Source organism: Somniosus microcephalus, unplaced genomic scaffold (genome assembly GCF_052327205.1).
Source record: "Somniosus microcephalus isolate GS21.2 unplaced genomic scaffold, FLI_Smic_1.0 unresolved_chr2, whole genome shotgun sequence".
Taxonomy (NCBI): domain Eukaryota; kingdom Metazoa; phylum Chordata; class Chondrichthyes; order Squaliformes; family Somniosidae; genus Somniosus; species Somniosus microcephalus.
The window spans coordinates 67,118,557-67,141,722 of record NW_028225180.1 but is presented as its reverse complement, the minus strand read 5'-3'; the positions used below and the strand labels follow the sequence as shown (position 1 = coordinate 67,141,722).

The following is a 23,166-nucleotide window of genomic DNA, read 5'->3' as shown; positions in this document are numbered from 1 at the left end:
ATTATCAACTTGAAAAGTTGGCAGCAGTTCGACCGTCCATTACACACCCTGCCTGATTATCATTTCCATTTAGTTCTATTCCATTAACGGTAACTGACCGTTGGGGGTGCATTCATAGGGTAATTGGGTATAAGACGACCTATTTTGTTCTAGTACAAGACCTTGGTAAAGGTCTCACTTGGAATACTGTGTCCAGTTTTGGTCTCCTCACATGGTGGGTGAAATTGAGGCTTTGAAACTGTTGCAGAGGAGGGACATTAGACTAAATCCCAGTATAAAGCAACTTAGTTATCAAGATAGGCTAACAGTTTGGACTCTACACTTTCGAGAAGCAAAGGCTTAGCGGTGATCTGATTGAGGTTTATAAGATGATGAAGGGAATCGATTGTGTTCCAGCTGACAGTTTGTTAGGGTTAGGTTAGGGAGGGTCAGGGGTCAGAATTTTAAGTCGTGCAAGGCCAGATTTAAGTTTCATGTCAGGAGGTGGTTCTTTTCCCAGAGAATAGTCGACCTCTGGAACAGGATACGTTCTCTTGCAGTGGACGCTGACTCTGTGAATTCCTTCAGGCGAGAGCTGGACCTGTTCCTGTTTGGGGCGGACATCACCTCTTACAACAGGTAGGCACTTCCGGGAATTCGGTGTAAGATTGATCTGCTGGACTAATTTCAATCGCTTAGATGGGTCGGAGAGGAATTTCCCGTATTTTAATCCCCCAAATTGACCTGTTTTTACCTGATTAATTTCACCTCACTCAGGAGAGCACATGGTTTTGTTTGGGATAGGGCGACAAAGTATCGCAATTGCGTGGGAAAGTCTGGATGGACAAAAGGGTCTTTACCTGTCCGTCATTGTTCGTACAATTGTAATATACGACTTTTCTACAGCTAGTCCATTCCAGCCTCCCCTCATCATCCTCTTTGTCACTAAATGCGTGCTAATTCGACCTGGATTTATAGATTTGAGGAGTTTCTACACAATGGTCTCTGGTAACCAGGTTGATCCTCTCTCCACATTATAACAAACATTGTTTGGGCTCCTTCAGTCCAGCTTTATATTTTTGATGTTAAATGTGGGTTGAAATGCTGTGGTCAGTCTCTCCCATCTCCTCTCTGACTTCCTTTAACAGTCTGGGTGCATTATTTCTGAGCCCAGTGACTTCTCCACCTCGGCTATTTTACTCAGATCCAAATCCTTCTCTACAGTGATCTCCAACTATGGACCCACATCCTCCTCTAGTACATCAAAACTTCACTTCCACTTAGAAAGTTAAGGAAATATTTTGTATCTCCCCAAAATTGCATCCTCCACAACTAGTTCCCCAGTCCCACCTCTATCTCACCTCAACTGCTTGCTGGCCTGCAAAACCCACTGAGAATTGTTATATCTCCCTTCCTATTGCTGAACTGTGTACATATGGATTCCATCTTAGCATAGCTCCCTGGAACACCCTTACGTTCTAAACCTCTCCACCCCTCTCTCTCTCTCTCTCTCTGCTCCTTTCAGACGTTCCTTAAACTTTACCTGTCCTAATATCTCCTTATGTGACTCGGTGTCAAATTTTGATTGATAGCACTCCTGTGAAGCACCTCGAGACGTTTTTCAACTTTAAGGCCGCTATATAAACGCCAGTTTGCACTTGCTGCTGTTCTTGTGCTGTCATAGAACACTTTATTAATACTGGCGTCCACAAATGTTTTGCTCTTCCCTGAAAATGTTATCACCAGAAACATCTCCCTCAGTCCTGTGAAAACCCAGGCCCTGTCTTATAGATACTAGATCACATCTCTCATGCTTCTGAATGTTTGGAATGATTTGTGCACTCACATACACTACACTCAATCCTCGCTCCAACTTTTGAAATGTTGACTTGTTCCCGTTTCTTCTTTTTAAAAACACAACTTTTTCTCTCACTACTTCAAATCCTCTTTCGATTTTCTTGCCAATAAGTTTTCACTATATCTTAAATCTTCTATTTCAACGCCAGCATTTTTATTAATTACGCTCTCTCATCTCAGATCCGAATATTTCCCAATCTCCAGTCACATCCCTGGATACGCTCCCACTGCTCCATTCATCTTTTCTGTGAAACCATTATTGTTGGTCGGTCGAGATGGTGACCGTCCCTTCCCTTCCAACTGAACTCACTCTAGCGGCCCAAGAACATGAACGCTTCCCTCCTGCTTCGGCCCTGCCGCCGCAAATTGACCACCTTAAGCAGCCCAGTGCAAAACAATCCAGAGCTCAACAGCTTGAGGTTAGTGCCAAAGTCTTAATAGTCCCTCTATAAACATATTTCTATCCGTGTTACTGGTTCCGAACATGGCTATTTTCTGCTCTCCTTTGCTTCCCAGAGGTGGTCCCACCCGTTCAAAGATGTTATTCCCAATGGCACCAGGGAGGCAACTAACCATTTGGGACATGCTCAGGGATACAGAAGAGGTTGTTTATTCCCCTGACTATACAATCTGCCACCAGTATCGCCCCCCTATTCCTGTGCCCCACCTGCCTCTCACTCTCGTCCCGCTGGGTGGCCACCTGCTCCCTGGAGCCACACTGTTGCTCAGGAAGACCCTCCACTGAGTCACTGCCTCTAACCACCTTACACTCTCCAATACCAGGTATCTGCTGGACAGTTCCAGTACTCAGGGGCTCCCTCCACCTGTGACTGTGGTGTCCCTCTAGATGGTCACTCACTTCCCTCTTTGTACTCAGCCCCTGTCCTGTTCACTCTTCCTTTGTGAGCTGCAGGTTCTTGTACTAGTTCTGGACCTTTTGTCGGGACAGAAATTGTATTTAAAGCACTTTGTGAACCTACCTGTGTCCATTCTCATTCTTTTTGAAGATGTTGGATCTTCTCCCCTGTTTGGACCTTCAGCCATGGTGGTGACAGGCGTTCCCAGGCTCTGATTCTCTGTAACAAATATAATACAAATGGCAGGGTTCGAGGGAAATATTAAAATGAGAAGGAGAACGATGCCTTGTTAAATATGATATCAAATCGCTCCTCCCCCATCAATACAACAGGTGTTAGCTCTGGGATCTCAGAAAACACCATGAATATAAAAGTGGTAGATTTGACTGCTGCTTTACAATCATTATTTCCCATTTGTGTGTGCGTCCACTAAAACTATTAATAAGCGTCCTTTCCTTTCCCCACTGTGGAAATGTAAAAGCGATTCAGTTAATTTATAAACAGTTTGAGAGTTTGTAAAATTCAGCACTTTGCTGTTTCACTAACGCTGCCACTAGTGCAATGAACACACAACAGCAACAACAGAGGGGCAAGGAGAATGTATGAGAAATGATTAGCGGTAACATAATAGGGAACACTAACGCCTTTTATAAACATATAAATCGTGAAAGAATAGTCCAAGGAAAGGTGGGGTTGATTAACGACCAAAATGGCAATCATCTTGTGGAAGCAGAGGACATGGCTGAGGTACTAAATTAACACATTGCATCCGTATTCACTAAAGGAGAGGATGCTTCCAATTGTACAGTAAAGGAGGAGGTGGTAGAGAAATTGGAGAAGATATAAATAGATTAGGACGATGTAGTAAAACGGTTGGCAGGGCTCAAAGTGGAAAAGTCACCCTCTCTGCCACAACCTCCAATCCTTGGATATGGGAAAGGTGCCAGAGGACTGGAGGGTTGCAAATGTTACTTCACTGATCAAAAAAGTGGAGAGTGATGAACCAAATAACTACAGGCGACTCAGCTAAACATTGATTATGAGGAAACTTCTAGGGAGAAAAATCCAAATCAATATTCACTGTCACTTGGAAGAACATGGGTTAATACAAAAGGAAGATGGTTGTTGTGATTGAAGGGCAATCATCACAGCCCAGGACATCGCTGCAGGAGTTCCTCGGGGCAATGTCCTCGGCCCAACCATCTTCAGCTGCTTCATCAATTACCTTCCCTCCAACATAAGGTCAGACATGGGAATGTTCGCTGATGACTGGACAGTGTTCAGTGCCATTCAAAACTCCTCAGATAATGAAGCACTTCATACCCGCATGCAACAAGACCTGGGCGACGTTCAGGCTTGGGCTGATACGGGGCAGATAAAATTAGCGCCACAGAAGTGTCAGGCAATGACTACCTCCAACAAGTGAGAGTCTAACCATCGCCAAATCCCCCTTCATCAACATCCTGGGGGGTCACCATTGACCAGAAACTTAACTGGACATAAATACCCTGGCAACAAGAGCAAGTCACACGCTAGGTATTCTGCGGCAAGTGTCTCACCTCCTGATTCCCCAAAGCCTTTCCACCATCTACAAGGCACAAGTAAGGCGTGTGATGGAATACTCGCCACTTGCCTGGATGAGTGCAGCTCCAACAACACTCAAGAAGCTTGACACCATCCAGGACAATGCAGTCCACTTGATTGGCACCCCATCTAGCACCCCATCTTCACTCCCTCTAACACTGGCGTACCGTGGCTGCAATATGTACCATCTACAAGATGCACTGCAGCAACCCGCCAAGGCTTCTTCGGCAGCACCTCCCAAACATGCAACCTCCACCACCGAGAAGGACAAGGGCAGTAGGTGCATGGGAACACCACCACCTCCACGTTCCCCTCCAAGTAACACACCATCCTGACTTAGAAGCAGATTGCCGATTCTTCATCGTCACTGGGTCAAAATCCTGGAACTCCCCACCTGCTAGCACTGTGGGAGTACCTTCACCACACGGACTGCAGCGGTTCAAGAAGGTGCCTCACCACCACCTTCTCAAGGGCAATTAGGGATGGGCAATAAATGCTGGCGTTGCCAGCGACGCCCACGTCCAATAACCGAATAAAAATAATAGCGACAGCCAAAATGGATTTTTTTCCATGTCAAATCAAATCTGGCTGACTTGAATGAGTTAATCGATGAAATAGGACAGGGTTGATGAATGTAGTGTAGTTGATGTTCTGTATATGGACTTTCAGAAGGCGTTTGATAAATTGCCTCATAATAGACGGGTTACCAAAATTGGAACCAATGACGTTAAAGGAGCAGTGGCAGCGTGGATACTAAATTGGCGAAGGGACAGAAAACAGACAGTAGTTGTGAACCGACATTTTCACACTGGAGGGAAGTATACAGTGGTGTCCCCAGGGGTCGGTATTAGGACCACTGCTCTTTTTGATATATTTTAGTGTCCTGGACCTGGGCATACAGAGCATAATTTAAAAGTTTGTAGATGACTCGAATCTCGGAAAAGTCGTAAACCGTGAGGAGGATAGCAGAAGTTTTCAGGAGGAAATAGACCATCTGGTGAAGTGGACAGATACATGGCAGGTGTAATTTAATGTAGAGAAGTGTGAAGTGATGCATTTTGGAAGGAAGAATGAGGCGATGTAATTTAAAACAACTGGTACAATTTAAAGGGGTTGCAGGAACAGGAAAAGTTGAGGGTATAGATACAGAAATCTTTGACGGTGGCAGGACAGGACAATAAGGTTTTTAGAAAAGTATATGGGAGCATTGGCTTTACAGGAACATAGGAACTTAGGATCATGAGTAGGCCACTCATTCGCTCATACTTGTTCCTCCATTAAATCGATCATGGCTGAGCTGTATCTTAACTCCATCTCCCCGCCTTGGCTCCATAAGCCTAAATACCATTGCCTAAAAACGTCTATCAGTCACAGTTTTGTAATTTTCAATTGACTGAGCCTCAACAGCATTTTGAGGGCGAGTGTTCCAGATTTTCACTACACTGTGTCTGAAGAAGTGCTTTCTAACATCACCCCTCAATGGCCGAGCTCTACAGTTACAGTTATGCCCCCTTTTTCTGGACTGCTCCACCAAAGGAAATAGTTCAACTCTTTCTATCCCAGCAATTCCTTTGATCATCTTAAACACCTCAATTAAATCACCCCTTAATTTTGTATAATCAAGGGAATAAAAGCTTTTTCTATTTAATCTATCCTTTTAATTTAAAGCTTTTAGCCCTGGTACTGGTCTGGTGAATCTGAGCTGCACCACCTCCAAAGCCAAGATATTGTTGCCGAGGTGCGGTGCCCAGAACTAAACCCAGTTCTCTAAATGGGTCTAACCAGAGCTCTGAACAGCTGGAACAGAACTTCTACCCCTTTGTATTCCAGCCCTCGAGATAATGGCCAACATTCCATTAGACTTTTACTTATTTTTGGTACCTATCATCTAGCTTCTAGTGATTTCTGTAATTGAACCCCTAGTTCTCTCTGCTCATCCACACTTCCTAATTCTAACCATTTAGAAAATTCTCTGATCTACCCTTTTTAGGTCCAACGTGAATGAGCTCTTTTTCTGAAGTGAGGGGAGTGCGACAAACTCGCTCAATTCATTCCAGCAGGATTGGATCTCCAGCGTTCTGAATGTTATTTAATATTGGTGTCGCTAGTCTAATGCCCTCGAACGTATCTGTGGATAGGGTGTCAAGATGTAATTAGAGTGGGAGGAGGTTCCCCTGGAATATAGCCACAGCATAGACCACTTGAGCCGAATGGACTATTTCTCTGCTGCAGTTTCTATGTAACTCTAATCTGCCCTGAACAGTCACAAACTACAATCTCCGTGTCTGTGACCATGGCGTGTAACCCTTCCTTGTCCATCATTCACCTTCCCACAACATTGGATATGGTCTCATCTGTCATCTTTTTCCATGTCATGGCCTCCATTGTCCATCCCATAAAACTGATTCTCGTGTGTTTACTATCCTAGCTCTCCGACCGCAGATAGCAAATCTCCAGCAATGGGTTAACTTTCATCCTTCTATCCACACCTATATTGTAGGCCAATATTGAACCGATGATGCTGCTTCTGATGCATAGTAACCGATTACTGTAGCGCCAGAGGCAGATTTGATTGTTTTAATATCCACTTCTTGGGATTTGCCGGTGGATTAAAATCTCTGTGCTGAGATCGCTTCATCATGCACCTTCATTGACTAGGAGAGGCTGCAGCATAGAATCATAGTATGATACAGCTCAGAAGGAGGTCATTCGGCTCGTCGTGCCTGTGTTGACTGTTTGGAAGAGCTATCCCATTATTACTACTGTCCCTCTCTTTCCCTCATAGCCCTGTAAATGTTTTCCCTTCAAGTATTTATCCAATTCTCTTTTCAATGTTACAACAGAATCTGCTTCCACCACCCTTTCGGGCAACGCATTCCAGATCACACCAACTCGCTGTGTAACAGAATGTTTCCTCACAGTGCCTGTGGCTCTTCTTCCACTCACTTTAAATCTGCGTCGTCTGGTTACCGACCCTTCTGCCACAGGAAAGGTTCTCCTCATTTACTGATCAAAAGCATTCATGATTTTGAACAAAATCTTCGTTTAACCATCTCTGCTCTAAAGAGAACAAACCAGTCTCTCCCCATAACTGAAGTCCCTCATCCTTGGTACAATTCTCTCAAATCTCTTCTGCACCACCACCAAGGCCTTAATATCCTTCCTAAAGTGAGGTGCCCAGAATTGAAACCAATGCTCCAGCTGAGGCCTAACCAGTCTTTATAACTGTTTAACATAACTTCCTTGTTTTTATTCTCTATTCCTCTAGTAATAAAGCCGAGGACATCCCTCATGGTGTCAGCACTTGATTAATGAGCACTGTAGGAGGTGAGGGCATTCACCACTGCTCCACTAATATTAAACTAATGTGCAATGTGAGCAGTTGTGTAACTTTAAACAGATTGGTGATGCCCAACTTTTTTGTTTGGAATATCATTACAGATCTTACAATCTGCAGAAATGCCTTAAATACATAACTGGTTTGATCTGACTGCTGTTTTACAATTAAAATTCTCCACTTGTCCGCGTGTCTCGCTGTGTGGGCCCTCGCACGTTCATCCAATCAAACTCAGTCAGCGTCCTTTCCTTTCCCCACTGGGGAAATGTAAAAGTGATTCAGTCTCAGATCAGTAATTTCTACAAACTTTAGTTGATGTTATTCGCCGGCATTAAATTATAGCCAAGTTTGAAACCTTGTAAAATTCAGTTTTCTGCTGTTTCACACTCGCAGACACTGGAATAATAAACACACGACAGCAACAAAAGCACAGTAGGGAATCAAGCTGTATACAGAGAGCAGCGAGGAGAAATCAGAAAGGAACTAAGAGGGGCACAGACAAAATGAGAAAAGATTAGTGGCAATATAATAGGGAACATTAAAATCTTTCTTAAACGTATAAAGCCTAAAAGGACAGTCAATGGAAAGGTGCGACGATTAAGGACCAAAAGGGCAATCATCTTGTGGATGCAGTGGGCATGGCTGAGGTACTAAATGACTACCTTGCCTCTGTGCTCACTGAAGAAGAGGATGCTGCCAATGTTACAGTAAAGGAGAAGGTGGTAGAGAAATTGGACAGGATATAAATAGACCAAGAGGATGTACTAAAACAGTTGACAGTGCTCAAAGTGAAAAAGTCACTGGTCTGGCTGGGATGCATCCTGGGTTACAGAGAAGTAAGGCTCTGGCCACAATCTTTGAATCCTCCTTGGATAAGGGAGTGGTGCCACAGGACTGGAGATTTGCAAATGTTACCCCCTTGTTTAAAAGTGGGGCGTGTGGTAAACCAATTAACTACAGGCGAATCAGTCCAGCGCCGGTGTTCAGGAAACTTCTGGAGATAAATCATTGAGACAGTAGCCAGAGACAGAACTACTTGTCACTTGGAAGAACATGGGTTAAGAAACGACATCCAGAACAGATTGGTTAAAAGCAAATCGAGTCTGACTTGTTTCATTTCTTCGATGAAATGAGGGAGCGGACAGTTGAAGGTTGTACAGTTGATGTAGTGTATATGGAACTATAGAAGACTTTTGACAAAGTACCTCATAATAGACTTGTTGGCAAAATTGAAGCCAATGACATTAAAGATGCAATGTCAGCGTGGATACTAAATTAGGGAAGGGACAGAAAGCAGAAGGTTGTGGTGAAGCGAGGTTTTCAGACTGGAGAGAAGTTATACTGGTATCCCCAGGGGTCAGTATTATGAGCATTGCTCTTTAATATATATTAATGACCTGGACTTGGGTGTACAAGGCATCATTTCATAGTTTGCAGATGACACAAAACTCGGAAAAGTCGTAAACCCTGAGGAGGATAATAGAAGTCGTCAGGAGGACATAAACTGTCTGGTGAAATGGACCGACATATGGCAGGTGAAATTTAATGCAGTGAAGTGTGAAGAAAGAATGAGGAGATGCAATATAAAATAAATAGTACAAGAGTAAAGGGGGTGCAAGAACAGACAAACATGGGGGCATGCATACAGAAATCTTTTACAGTGGCAGGACAAGTTCATAAAGCTTTTAGAAAAGCATATGGGATCACTGGCTTTATAAATAGAGACATAGGAATATAGGAACGTAGGAACAGTAGACTATTCATTGGCTCGAGCCTGTTCTGCCATTCAATTCGATCATGGCTGATCTTTACCTTAACTCCATTTACCCGCCTTGGTTCCATAAGCCTAAATACCATTGCCTAACAAAAATCTATCAATCACAGTTTTGAAAGTTTCAATTGACCCCCAGCCTCAACAGCTGTTGAGGGCGAGTGTTCCAGATTTCCACTACCCGTTGTGTGAAGAAACGCTTTCTAACATCACCACTGAACGGCCCAGCTCTGCTTTTAAGGTTATGCCCCCTTGTACTGGCCTCCTCCATCAGAAGAATCAGGTTATATCTTTTTATCTTATTAATTCCTTTGATCATCTTAAATACCTCAATTAGATCACCCCTTAACACTTTATATTCAAGAGATTACAAGCTTCGTCTATGCAATCAGTCCTCATAATATCTGTTACATCTCCAGCTTTTTCCAGTTCTGATGAAGGGTCCCAGACCTGAAACGTTAACTCTGTTTCTCTCTCTCCACGGATGCTGCCTGGCCTGCTGAGTATTTCCAGCATTTTCTGTTGTTATTTCTCATAATTTAACTCTTTTAACTCTGAGCTGCATCACCACCAAATCCAAGATATCTTTCCTGAGGTGCGGTGCCCAGAATGTAACACAGAACTCTAAATCGGTTCTAACCAGAGCTCTGTACAGCTGTACCATAACTTTTGTATTCCAGCCCTCTGAGATAAAGCCTAACATTCCATTAACCTTTTAACTTATTCCACTAGTTTCTAGTACTGTGTATACATGGACCTCTAATTCTCTCTGCTCCTGTACTGTTCCTAGCTTCTCACTATTTAGAAAATACTCTGATCTCTCTTTTTTAGGTCCAAAGTGAATGACCTCACACTTTCCCACGTTGAACTCTATCTGCCACAGTTTAGCCCATACAGTACAAACGCAATGATATTATGCTCAGCCATTATCACACACTGGTTAGGCCTCAGCTGGAGCATTGTGTCCAATTCTGGGCACCGCACTTTAGGAAGGCTTTCAAGGCCTTGGAGAGGGTGGAGAGGAGATTTACTAGAACGGCAACAGAGATGAGGGACTTCAGCTACATGGAAACACTAGGGGAGCTGGAATTGTTCTACTTGGAGCAGAAAATGTTAATGTGAGATTTAATAGAGGTGTTAAAAATCATGCAGGTTTTACAATAGAGTAAATAAGGAGCAACTGTATCCACTGACAGAAGGGTCAGAAAGCAGAGGACACAGATTTAGTTTAATTGACAAAAGAGCCAGAGGTCAGATGCGGAGATTGTTTTTAGGTATCGAGTTATTGGCCCAGAAATTCAGGTCTCCACGGGTGAGTACGCACGGGGTACTCGCCCGTAGGCCCAATGGAAGTGCCAGTTTCGTGCATGCACTGCGCATGTGCGGGGAACCGAAACTTCCGTTCCCTTAAAGGAAAGGGTTCAGAGGTCGAACGCGTGCACCGGAGAGGCAGCGCATGCGCATGGAACTTACGTTTCTTTTGCAGGTTTCTCCGGGAGGGTAAGTCTCCAGGAGTTACACATGTAAAAAGCAGCCGCAAGGCCTGCTTTTAACAAGGTAAGTGGAGTGGGCCTTTGGTGTAGCGGTAGCATCCCCGCCGCTGGGCCAAAAGGTGTAGGGTTTCGAACCCCGCTCCAGACAGTCCCGGCAAGTGGAGTCAGAACTCCGGCTCTGAATTCTGGGTTGACATCCAGCGGGATACTTGCGTCCGTGGGTGTGGGTGGCCCCCCCCTCATATGGGTTGTGGGAGCCCATAAAACCCTCCCGCCATAGGACTAACCACCCTAATGGCTGGTATGAAGAGGGATACGGTCACGGAAGGAGCGTTTAACACGGCCAGAAATCCTTCCACTACTTCATACTGTTCCCCAAAGGGAACAGTGTGTAGACACGAGAAGAAGAACAAGGTGAATTAATTTAAACTAAAACATTTTTTCCACTGGTTTATTATTTTTAAATACTTTAAACAAATGTAAGTTTATTTTTAGCCCTGTTGGAAAATGTAATTAATTTTTCCAAAAATTTAAATTATTGTTTAAAATAGTTATTTTATGTAATTTATAGTTATTTTAAAAATGTGATTTTTTTTTAATGTATTTGAAGTTTTAGTGATGTTTTGGGGCTTACAGTATTTATAGTTTTGACAGCTCTTCCTGTCAATTTTATGAATGGGCATTTCCCTGCTACCATTGGCTCTCCATGGCCCACGTGATCCCAGGGGATGCATCGAACTAACTGCGCCCCTGGGATATGCAAGCACTGCGCGCCGGCAGTTGGAGGAGGCCCAGGATCGGAATCCCACGTGGGCCCACAGCTCAACGGCCAGCGCGCTAGGTAAGTGCAGGTCGGAGGCTTGCCCGACCTGAATTTCTGGGCCATTATGATCTGGAATGCACTGTCTGAAAGAGTGGTGGGAGCAGAGGCAATAGTAACTTTTAAAACTGAATTAGTTAAATACACGAAGGGGAGAATATTAGCAGTGCTCTGGGGAGAGAGCAGGGGAGTGGGACACATTGGATTGCTCTTTCAGAGAGCGGGTACAGGCACGTTGTGCCGAATGGCCTCATTCTGAGCTGTATGATTCCAAGTTTCTGATGGTATCGACCTCCAACGTTTTGTTCCTAAGCGTGTAATAAACGATAAATGTACTTGAATGCTATTTACAGAAGCAGACCTGTAGCGTCTGAAATTGCATTTGGAAGTTTTATTCTGTTAACCAGCAAAGGATGGCCAAAAATTGTTAAAAAGGGAGAATACAGAATGTGAGTATTCTAGCAAGAAACATAAAAAAACTGCAGGAGCTTCTAAAAGTATCTAAACATGAAGAGAGTAACAAAAGTAAGCATTGGTCCCCTAGAGGCCGAGACAGGAGGAATTATAATGGGAAATAAGGAAATGGCAGAGACTTCAAACAAATATTTTGCATCTGTGTTCACAGTAGAAGACACAAATAGCATACCAAAAATAGCAGGGAACCAAGGGGCTGATGAGAGTCAGGAACTTAAAGTAATTAATATCAGTAGAGAGAAAAAGTACTTGAGAAACTAATGGAACTAAAAGCCGACAAATCCCCTGGGCCTGATGGCCTACATCCTAGGGGTCTAAAAGAGGTGGCTGCAGAGATAGTGGATGCATTGGTTGTGATCGTCCAAAATTCCCTAGATTCTGGAAGAGTCCCAGCAGATTGGAAGGTAGAAAATGTAATCACACTATTCAAGAAAGGGGGAAGAGAGAAAGCAGGGAACTACAGGCCAGTGAGCCTCAGGTCAGGAAAATGCTGGAATCCATTATTAAGGGAGGGGTAAGAGGGCACTTAGAAAATCATAATATGATCAGGCAGAGTCAACATGGTTTTATGAAAGGGAGATCATGCTTAAACAACTTTAGTGTTTTTTGAGGATGCAACTCGTTGGGTAGATAAAGGGGATGTAATATATTTGGATTTCAAAAGGCATTTGATAAGGTGCCACATATAAGTTTGCTACGCAAGATAAGGGCTCATGGGGTTGAGGATAATATATTAGCTACAAGGACAGGTTGGAGAAGCTGGATTTGTTTTCATTCAAGCAAAGGAGGTTGAGGGGTGAAGTGATAGAGGTGTACAAGATTATGACGGGTTTGGATAGGCTAGACGGGGAAAGGCTGTTCCCACTAATGGATGGTACAAGGACAAGGGGACACAGATTTAAGGTTTTGGGCAAGAGATACAAAAATTCGCGGAAATAGTAGAGAACCAAGGGTCTAGCGAGAATGAGGAACTGAAAGAAATTAGTATAAGTAAAAAAATTGTACTGGAGAAATTAATCGGACTGGAAGCCGATAAATCCCCTGGACCTGATGGTCTACATCCTAGGGTTATGAAAGAGGTGTCTATAGAGATAGTAGATGCACTGGTTGTCATTTTCTAAAGTTCCAGATTCTAGAACAATTCCCGTGGATTGGAAGGTAGCAAATGTAACCCCACTATTTAGGAAAGGAGGGAGAGAGAAAACGGGGAATTACAGACCAGTTAACCTGACATCAGAAGCAGGGAAAATGCTAGAATCTATTATTAAGGACATGGTAACAGAGCATTTAGAAAATAATAGGATTGGGCAGAGTCAACACGGATTTCTGAAACGGAATTCGTGTTTTACAAATCTGTTAGTGTTTTGAGGTTGTAACTAACAATAGATAAGGGGGAACCAGTGGATGTGGGGTATTTGGATTTTCAGCAGGCATTCACTAAGGTTCCACACAAGAGGTTATTAAACAAAATTAGGGCTCTGGGGAATGGGGTTAATATACCAGCATGGATTGAGGATTGGTTAACTGACAGAAAACAGAGAGTAGGAATACACGGGACATTTTCTGGTTGGCAGGCTGTAACTAGTGGGGTACTGCAAGGATCAGTGCTTGGGCCTCAGCTATTCACAATCTACATCAATGATTTGGATGAGTCGAACAAAAGTAATATATCCAAATTTGCCGATGATACAAAGCTGGGTGGGAATGTAAGTTGCGAGGAGGATGCAAGGAGGCTTCAAGGTGAAATAGGCAGGTTAAGTGAGTGGGCAAGAACTTGGCAAATGGAATATAACGGGGAGAAATGAAACGTTATCCACTTTGGTAGGAAAAATAGAAAAGCAAAGTTTTTTTAAATGGTGAGAGATTGAGAAATGTTGGTGTTCAGAGGGACCTGGGTGTCTTTGTACACGAATCACTGAAAGTTAACATGTAGGTACAGCAAGCAATTAGGAAGGCAAATGGTATGTTGGCCTTTATCACAAGAGGATTTGATTATAAGAGTAAAGACGTCTTATTACAATTATATAGGGCCCTGGTGAGACTACACCGGGAGTATTGTGTACAGTTTGGGTCTCCTTACCCAAGGAAGGATATACTTGCCACAGAATCATAGAGATTTACAGCACAGAAGGAGGCCATTCGGCCCATCTTGTCCGTGCCGGCCGACAAAGAGCTATCCTCCCTAATCCCACTTTCCAGCACTTGGTCCGTAGTCTTGTAGGTTACGGCACTTCAAATGCATATCCAAGTAATGTTTAAATGTGATGAGGGTCTCTGCCTCTACCACCCTTTCAGGCAGTGAGTTCCAGGCCCCCATCACCCTCTCCTCAAATCCCCTCTAAACTTATGACCAATTACTTTAAATCTATGCCCCCTGATTAATGACCCTTCTGCTAAGGGAAATAGTTCCTTTCTATCCACTCTATCTAGGCCCCTCAAAGAAAACAACCCATACCTCGCCAATCTTTCCACATAGCTAAAATTCTCCAGTCCAGGAAACATCCTCATAAATCTCCTCTGTACCCTCGCTAGCGCAATCACATCTTTCCTGTAATCTGGTGACCAGAACTGCACGCAGTACTCGAGCTGAGGCCTAACTAGCATTTTATACAGATCAAGCATCACCTCCCTGCTCTTATATTCTATGCCTTGGCTAATAAAGGCATATGCTTTCTCAACCACCTTATCTACCTGTCCTGCTACCTTTAGGGATCTGTGGACATGCACTCCAAGGTCCCTCTTTTCCCCTGCACTTATCAGTGTCCTACCATTTATTGTGTATTCTCTTGCCTTGTTAGCCCTCCCCAAATGCATTACCTCGCACTTCTCCAGAATTCCATTTGCCACTGTTCTGCCCACCTGACCAGTCCATTGATATCTTCCTGCAGTCTGCAGCTTTCTTCTTCATTATCCACCGCACTGCCAATTTTTGTACCAGCTGCAAAACTTCTTAATCATACCCTCTATATTCAAGTCTGAATCATTGATATATATCACAAAAAGCAAGGGACCTAGTACGGAGCCCTGCAGAACCCCACTGGAAACAGCATTCCAGTCACAAAAACACCCATCGGCCAGAACCCTTTGCTTCCTACTTCTGAGCCAATTTTGGGTCCAACTTGCCACTTTGCCTTGGATCCCATGGGCTTTTACTTCGTGTCCAGTCTGCCAGGTGGGACCTTATCAAAAGCCTTGCTAAAATCCATATACATTACATCAAACGCATAAATCTTATCAACCCTCCTTGTTACCTCCTCAAAAAATTCAATCAAGTTAGTCAGACACGACCTCCCCTTAACAAATCCATGCCGACAGCCCTTTAGTAATCTGTGTCTTTCTAAATGAAGATTTATCCTGTTCCTCAGAACATTTTCCAATCATTTTCCCACTGCTGAGGTTAGGCTGACTGGCCTAAAATTACACAGTCTATCTCTTTTTAAACAACGGTTCCACATAATAGTTCTCCACTCCTCTGGCACCACACCTGTGGCCACAGAGGATTAGAAAATGGTTGTCAGAGCCTCTGCATTTTCCTCCCTTAAAGGGAGTGGAACGAAGGTTCACCAGACTGGTTCATGAGATGGGGGAAATTGTCGAATCAGGAGAGATTGAGTAGACTAGGCCTATATTCTCTAGAGTTTAGAAGAATGAGAGGTGATCTCATTGAAACCTACACAATTCTTACAGGGCTTGACTGGGTCAATGCAGGGAGAATGTTTCCCCTGGCTGGGGAGAATAGAACCAGGGGTCACAGACTCAGAATAAGGGGTCAGCCATTTAGGACTGAGATGAGGAGACATTTCTTCACAGAGGGTGGAGGAGGCTGTGTCGTTGAGTTTATTCAAGACAGAGATCGAAAGATTTTTGATTATTAAGCAAATCAAGGGATATGGGGATAGTGTAGGAAAATGGAGATGAGGTAATAGAACAGCCATGATCTTATTGAATGACAGAGCAGGCTCCAAGGGCCAAATGGCCTCCTCCTGCTCTTATTTCTTATGCTCTTAAAGAAGTGAGTTTTAGGCTGCTCTCACAGGCAGAGAGGGGGGCAGAGAGGTTTAGGTACGGAATTTCAGAGCTGGGACAGCTAACATCAGGATGAGGAGAGGTTGAAATTCACAAGAGACCAGAATCGGAGGAACAGAGAGATCTTGTAGGTGGGGGAGTGTGGGACTGGAGGAGGTTACAGAGACTGGAAGGGACAAGACCGTGAAGGGATTTAAACGAGGATGAGATTTTAATTTGGAGGTGCTGGGGGACCAGAAGTCAATGTAGGTTCACAAGGACGGGGGTGATCGCTGAGCAGGGTTTTTGATGCATTTAAATTTACGGAGGGTGAAAGGATCAAAGCAGACCCGGAGAGCACTGGAAAATTCAAGTCTCCAGGTGATAAAATTATGGATGAGGGTTTCAGCAGCAGATTGGTTGAAGCAGGGACGAAGATGGCTGATGTTACGGAGGTGGAAGTTGGCGGTCTTTGAGCTGGAGAGAATATCGGGTCGGAAGCTCAGCTTGGCGTCAGATAGAACGCTGCAGTTGCGAACAGTATGTTTAAATCTGAGACAATGATTGGGACGGGGAGGGAATCATTGGCGAGGGAACAGAATTCCTGGCAGCTGCCGAAGACCATGTCTTTGGTCTTCCCAATGTTTAATTGGAGGAATGTGTAGCTCATCTCAGATGGATGTCGTTCAAGCAGCGTGAGAAAGCAGAGGCAGTGGAGGGTTCGAGAGAGGTGGAGGAGAGGCAGAGCAGAATGTTGTCAGGATACATGTGAAAGCTGACCACTTGTCTTCAGATGTCTCCAATTGGCAGCATGTAGATGAGAAATAGGAGGGGGCGAGGGGAGATCAATGGGGGACTCCAGAACTAAGTGCAGGAGAGGGAAGAGAAGCTGTTGATGGAGATTCTCTGGGTACGATTGGATGGGTAAAAGTGGAACCAAGTGAGGACAGTCCCACTGAGCTGGACAATGGAGTCGAAGCGTTGGAGGATGTTGTGCTCAACCGTGTCAAAGACTGCAGAGGTCGAGAAGAATGAGGAGAGATAGTTTACGATGGTCACAGTCTTAGAAATTGTCGATTGGGACTTTGGTTATTGCCATTTCAGGGCTGTGGCAGGAGCGGAAACACAATTGGAGAGATTCAAACATGAAGCTGTGAAAAAGATGGTAGAGATTTGAGAGGTGACAAAACATTGAGGAAAGGGAGGCTGGAAATGGAGATGCACATGTCTAACTCTTCACCCACATGTCAAACTGGGCGAATCTCTGATCAAACCCTCTCCTCTGAAATAGACAAGTCTCATTGAATGTTAAAGGAACAGTTAAACTCATTTCACTTTAACAGAATATTCCACGCGCTCTGGCTGGGCGACTGGAATCTCCCAGTTCCACCGGAGGGGTTTGCTTGTTGCAGGGTACAGAATAAGACCAAAGCTCGCTTTGTACCAAACTGTCTCAGAAAATGTGGTATTGTCACTTCCTGTTTTACATAGAATTAACAGCAGAGAAACAGGCTATTCAGCCTAAGTGGTCTGTGCCGGTGTTTATGGTCCACACGAGCCTGCTGCCACCGCTCTTATTCAACATTTGGACAAAGAAGTAGGTTTTAAGGAGCGTCTTAAAAGGAGCAGAGAGAGGTAGAGACGTTTAAAGAGGGAATTCCAGAGCTTAGGGCCTCTGCAGCTAAAGGCACGACCGCCAATGGTGGAGAGAAGGAAATCGGAGATGTGCCACAGGTCAGAATTGGAGGAGGGCAGGGATTACGGAGGGATGTAGGACTTGGAGATCACAAAGATAGGGAGGGGCAAGGCCATGGAGAGGTTTGAAAACAAGGATGAGAATTATAAAATCAATATAATGCCAGACCCGGAGCCAATACAGGTCAGCGAGCACAGGGATGATGGGTGAACGGGACTTGTTGAGAGTTAGAATACACGGAGCAGATTTTTGGACGAGTTCAAGTTTATGGAGAGTGGAAGGAGGAGGCCGGTCAGGAGAGCCTTGGAACAGTCAAGTCTAGAGGTAACAAAGGAATGGATGAGGGTATCAGCAACAGATGAACTGAGGCAGGATCAGAGACCGGCGCTGTTACAGAGCTGGAAGTAGACGGTGCTGGCTATGGAGTGGATATGTGGTCAGAAGCTCATTGTACGGTCAAATACGACAGCAAGGTTGCGGATGCTCTGATTCAGCCTCAGACAGTGGGCAGGGAGAGAGATTGAGTCGATGACTAGGGAACACAGCTCGAGGCGAGGACCGAAGGCAATGGCTAATGTTACCTTTCTACCTGTCCCACAGCTGCTGCTCACCCATGAGAATCCCTCCCACAGACACATCTGGTTGATGCTTTTCATGTATCTCCACACATCAGCAGGGTGAACGGTCTAGGAAACACTTACAATGGAAAGCCTGGTCACTCTCACAGCCTGAGGGGTTGGGTGTCCAGCGGGCACAGGGGTTACGTCAGTGCGGCGTAGGCAGAGGAAGAGGAAAGAGAGGGGGAGGCAGGGGCAGAGTGGGGACAGGAATTTATTGCACTCTGGACAGTCTTGCCCTGAATATAACAGACATTGTACAAGGGAGGAAACACACATTTCTTCTAATATCAAAATCAACTTCTAATATTACTAACAGCAAAATACTGCAGATGCAGGAAATATAACATAAAATCTGAAAATGATGGGAACACTCAGCAGGTCAGGCAGTGTCTGTGGGGAGGGGACGGTGGGTTAACGGTTCAGGTCAATGACCTTTCCTGAGAACAGGTTCAGGGTCTGAAACATTAACCCCACCTTCCTCTCCCCACAGACACTGCCTGACCCGCTGAGTGTTTCCAGCATTTTCTGCTTTATTTCTAATATTTTTACTCATCCCCATTTCAGACTATATTCTGTGTTTCACTTGGTTTGCGTTCTTACCATTTCAGAATACACTGGGAATCTGAGGCTAGCTGTGTATCTGATGTTGATTTTGGAAGCACATTCCCTGCTTGCTTTGACCGGTGTTGTTCTACTTCTGTATTGCGTGTGTCTGTGACCAATGAAACAGGAGGCAAACACTCACCCAGCATTTAATGTCTTTCACCGTCCCCAGTATTAAACACTGGGGATGTCTAAAGTTAATGAAGATGTACTCAGCAATCACTATCTGACAATACTGTGTACCTGCTGGTCACATGCCCTGCTGATATTTGAGGTTTGTCTCCGAATTGAGTATAATTAGTTTCTCTGTTCAATCTTTCCCCTTGATTAGTCACCAGATCTGAGCTACTTTAACACTGAGGTCTGATTGTGTCGGTGTGAGTTCAGCCCCGCCTAATAAACAGACACGTGTCCATCTGCTGGACTCTGCCCCAGACTGGGGCCACCTCAGATCAAATTCCTTTACTCTAAAATACATAGAAGATTCACTGTGACTGTGTGTTTAGAGAAAGAAACTGACCTCGCTTCACATCCCAGTGCACAGCCTCATGCTGGATAATTGTGCTCAGTGTTCAGACTCTCCCAGTCTCATTCTCACCATTTCCTGCCTTACCTTATAACCATTGTGTACTGTCTACAGGACCAGTGTGTATCTGAGTCAATGGTGTTATGTCTGACATTGGTGATAGGTACTCGATTGCCTTGGCCTGAGCACATGGAGTTTGATAGTGCTGTTATCATTGTATTGTGTATAGGTATTCGATTGCTTGTGCCTGGGAGTGTGTGTGTGTGGCAGCCATTATAAAAGCAGCATGAACTGAACTCTGCGTACAGTCTCTGGATTATCTTTGCAAACGCAACATTTGGCGATGAGGATGGCTGAAATCGCTCTTCCACCACCTCCTCCCTTCCTTGCACTACCAGGTGAGCCCCCGATCCCATGGGTTCGCTGGTTACAGTCCTGTGAAACTTACCTCATTGCTCTTGGACTAGAAACTGTGAGTACGGCTCAGAAAAAGGCACTGTTATCCCATTGCTTGGGAGCGGAGGGCCAGCGTGTTCTTGGGACATTATGCACAGCAGACTCAATTCAAACGTATGATGTGGCTGTGGCTCTGTTAAGCACATACTTCTCTGCCCCACAAAGTGCCCTCCTGCGGCGATTCATTTTTAGACAGCGTCACCAACTCCTCGGCGAGTCGGTGCATCAATACGTGGCTAATTTGAGGGGGTTAGCTAGCTCGTGCAAGTTCGGTGCGCTACAAGATGAGATGGTGCGTGATCAACTAATAGAGCACACCAACAACGTGAGAGTGCGTGAAAGACTGTTACTCGAGTCCGACGATCTGTCGTTGTCACAGGCAGTCAACATTGCCTTTCAAGTGGAGTCTGCAGCCGAATGTGCAGCAAAACTAGCACACACACCCAGTGACAGTGCCCTCGGCCCCAACAGCTCTGACACGGTAATGCTCGCGCGACGGCAGCAACGCGCGCTACCGCGGCAACAGTGTGGAAACTGTGGATCTCATTCACATGCTACCAGAGCGCAGAATTGCCCCGCGCGCGGCCAAGCCTGTCGCAATTGTGGAAAATAAAATCACTTTGCCAAGGTCTGCCACTCTGCCCCTGTTGCTACAGATAAACACTCTCAGTCCTCAAGCAGTTGGCCTATAATTCACAACGTGAGCTCTGGGCCAGTAGTGGCTTTCAAGTCATGCATAATTAACCTGAATGATGTGTGCATCCCGCTGTTATTGGATACCGGTGCCAGCGTCTCACTGCTGAATGTGGACACATTCAAATGCTTTTTCAGCTCCCTGCCACTCTCTGCACCCTCCACTGCCCTTTGCGGGTATGGTAATTCGAAAATTGGACTAGTGGGCTCAGTCAACCTCACTGTACGCTATGGAAGAAAAGTTTTGCCAGATTTTTGTTTTCATGTGGCACGCCAAGGAGCTAACCTGATGGGACTGGATCTTTTCACTGACCTGGGTTTTTCTCTCTTGGACACCGGCGGGTCTGCGATTCTGCACGTCACCTCACCGTGGCGCCAAACATGGCCAGCACTCTTCGAGGGTCTGGGCTGCCTGACTGCCTTCACCCACCAGCCCATGGTTGACTCCACCGTTACCCCTGTCATTCAGCCACTGCGCCGCCTCCCGCTTGCTCTCCGTGACGGGGTCACAGCTGAACTAAAGCAGCTACTGGAAGCTGGCATCATCGAACCAGTTGATGCCTCCCCATGGGTCTCCAACCTGGTGGTCGCAATGAAAAAGTCAGGTGGTCTACGCGTCTGTGTCGATCTTCAAGCAGTGAATAAGGCCGTAATCCCTGAGAAATATCCACTGCCCACGTCAGAGAAACTCACAGCGCAGTTCTATGGTTCCATCCTGTTCTCGAAACTGGACCTTCGACAGGGCTATCTACAGGTTCCCCTCCACCCCAGCAGCAGGGACCTCACTGCTTTTGTGACACATGCTGGCATCTTTTGGTACACCAGGATGCCATTTGGACTTAGCTCTGCACCCAGCTGCTTCCAAAAGGTGATGTCCTCTGTGCTCGCGGGCATTCCTGGGGTGGCCATCTACCTGGATGACATCGTCGTGCATGGGCCCTCGACCTCCACTCACGACGAACGCCTTCGCAGAGTTTTCACGGCTCTAGCAAAACACAAGCTCACACTGAATGGCGAAAAGTGTGTCTTTGCTGTTTCAGAGATCGAATTTGTGGGGTTTCGGTTGTCGGCTGATGGTATATCCCCACTCCAGTCAAACGTGGATGCCATTCACAGTATCCCAGAACCCAGCTCTGCAGCACAGGTTGCCTCCTTCCTTGGCATGACTGGGTACTACCTGAAGTTTTTGCCCCAGTACTAAGCCACCACAGCCCCACAGCGCCAGCTCCTGCGAAAGGATGAGCCCTGGGTGTGGTCACAAGCCTGTACGGAAGCTGTTCGCCTCCTCAAATCGCAGCTCACGTCGCCTCCAGTGTTGGCTCACTTTGACGTCGCCAGCCCCACCCTCGTCACCTGCGACACGTCCGCTGCAGCTGTGGGGGTGGTGTTATTGCAGATACAGAATGGAGTGGAGAAACCAATCGTCTTTGCCTCCCGAGCCCTCAGCCCCACCGAACAGAAGTACTCAGTAGGCGAGCGTGAGGCGCTGGCGTGCGTCTGGGCATGTGAGCGGTGGCACCTGTACATGTATGGCCGTGCCTTCACCCTGCAAACCGATCACCAGGCTCTCACTGCCCTGATGTCGACATCCGGCATGGGCCACAGACCACTGCGTCTACACCGCTGGTCTGACCGCCTCCGCCAATACAATTTCAGTCTCCAGTTCAAACCAGGACGTGACAATGTTGTTGCAGATCTGCTCTCCCGCACTGTCTCTGCCCCAGGCCCACTCGTCGGGTCTGACCATGTGGAACAGGATATCGTCCAGATGCTGCACATGTCTCTCCAAACCACAGTCTCTCTCCAGGAGCTCAAAGAGGCCTCTGAACAGGATCCGGCCCTCTCCCAGCTGTGCACCTTCATCAGAGATGGCTGGCCTCGCAAGGTGCCTGAGGAACTGTCTGCCTACTCCAGAGTTAAAGAGGAGCTCTCCTGCTGGAATGACTCCTGTGTTGCACATGGGCTCTGCACTGTGGTCCCAAGTGCCCTTCATGCGCGTGTTTTATCCATGGCGCATGAGGGCCACTTGGGCATAGTGAAGCTCAAACAACGATGCCGAGACCTAGTGTGGTGGCCGGGTATCGACAGGGAAATCGAGGCCCTGGTCAAGGACTGTGCAGCCTGCCTTGTAAGTGGCAAGACTGGCCACCAAGCTCCTCCACCCCTGCAACCCCTTGGCTGGCCCTCTCAGCCCTGGGAGCACCTGCAGCTGGACGTCTGTGGGGAGATCCACGGTGTCCCCCACCATCAACGGTTCCTAGTGGTGACCTATGACCTGCACTCAAAATGGCCAGAGGTCACTGCCGTGGGCTCCGTCACCTCTCGGGTCATCATTGATATCCTTGAGTCCCTCTTCTCCCGCTGGGGGCATCCAAAGGCCATCACCACAGACAAT

The 23,166-nt window shown here is 45.9% G+C and overlaps 1 protein-coding gene across 1 annotated transcript in view; it reads right to left on the bottom strand.

The window, feature by feature from the left end:
* Nucleotides 1-23,166, bottom strand: part of LOC147092776 (uncharacterized) — a 41,346-nt gene that overhangs the window by 11,346 nt on the left and 6,834 nt on the right. Inside the window, exon 3 of the mRNA XM_085976024.1 lies at nt 2,817-2,912. The gene's annotated coding sequence lies outside the window, so the exon portion shown is untranslated. The remainder of the gene's footprint in view (nt 1-2,816; nt 2,913-23,166) is intronic.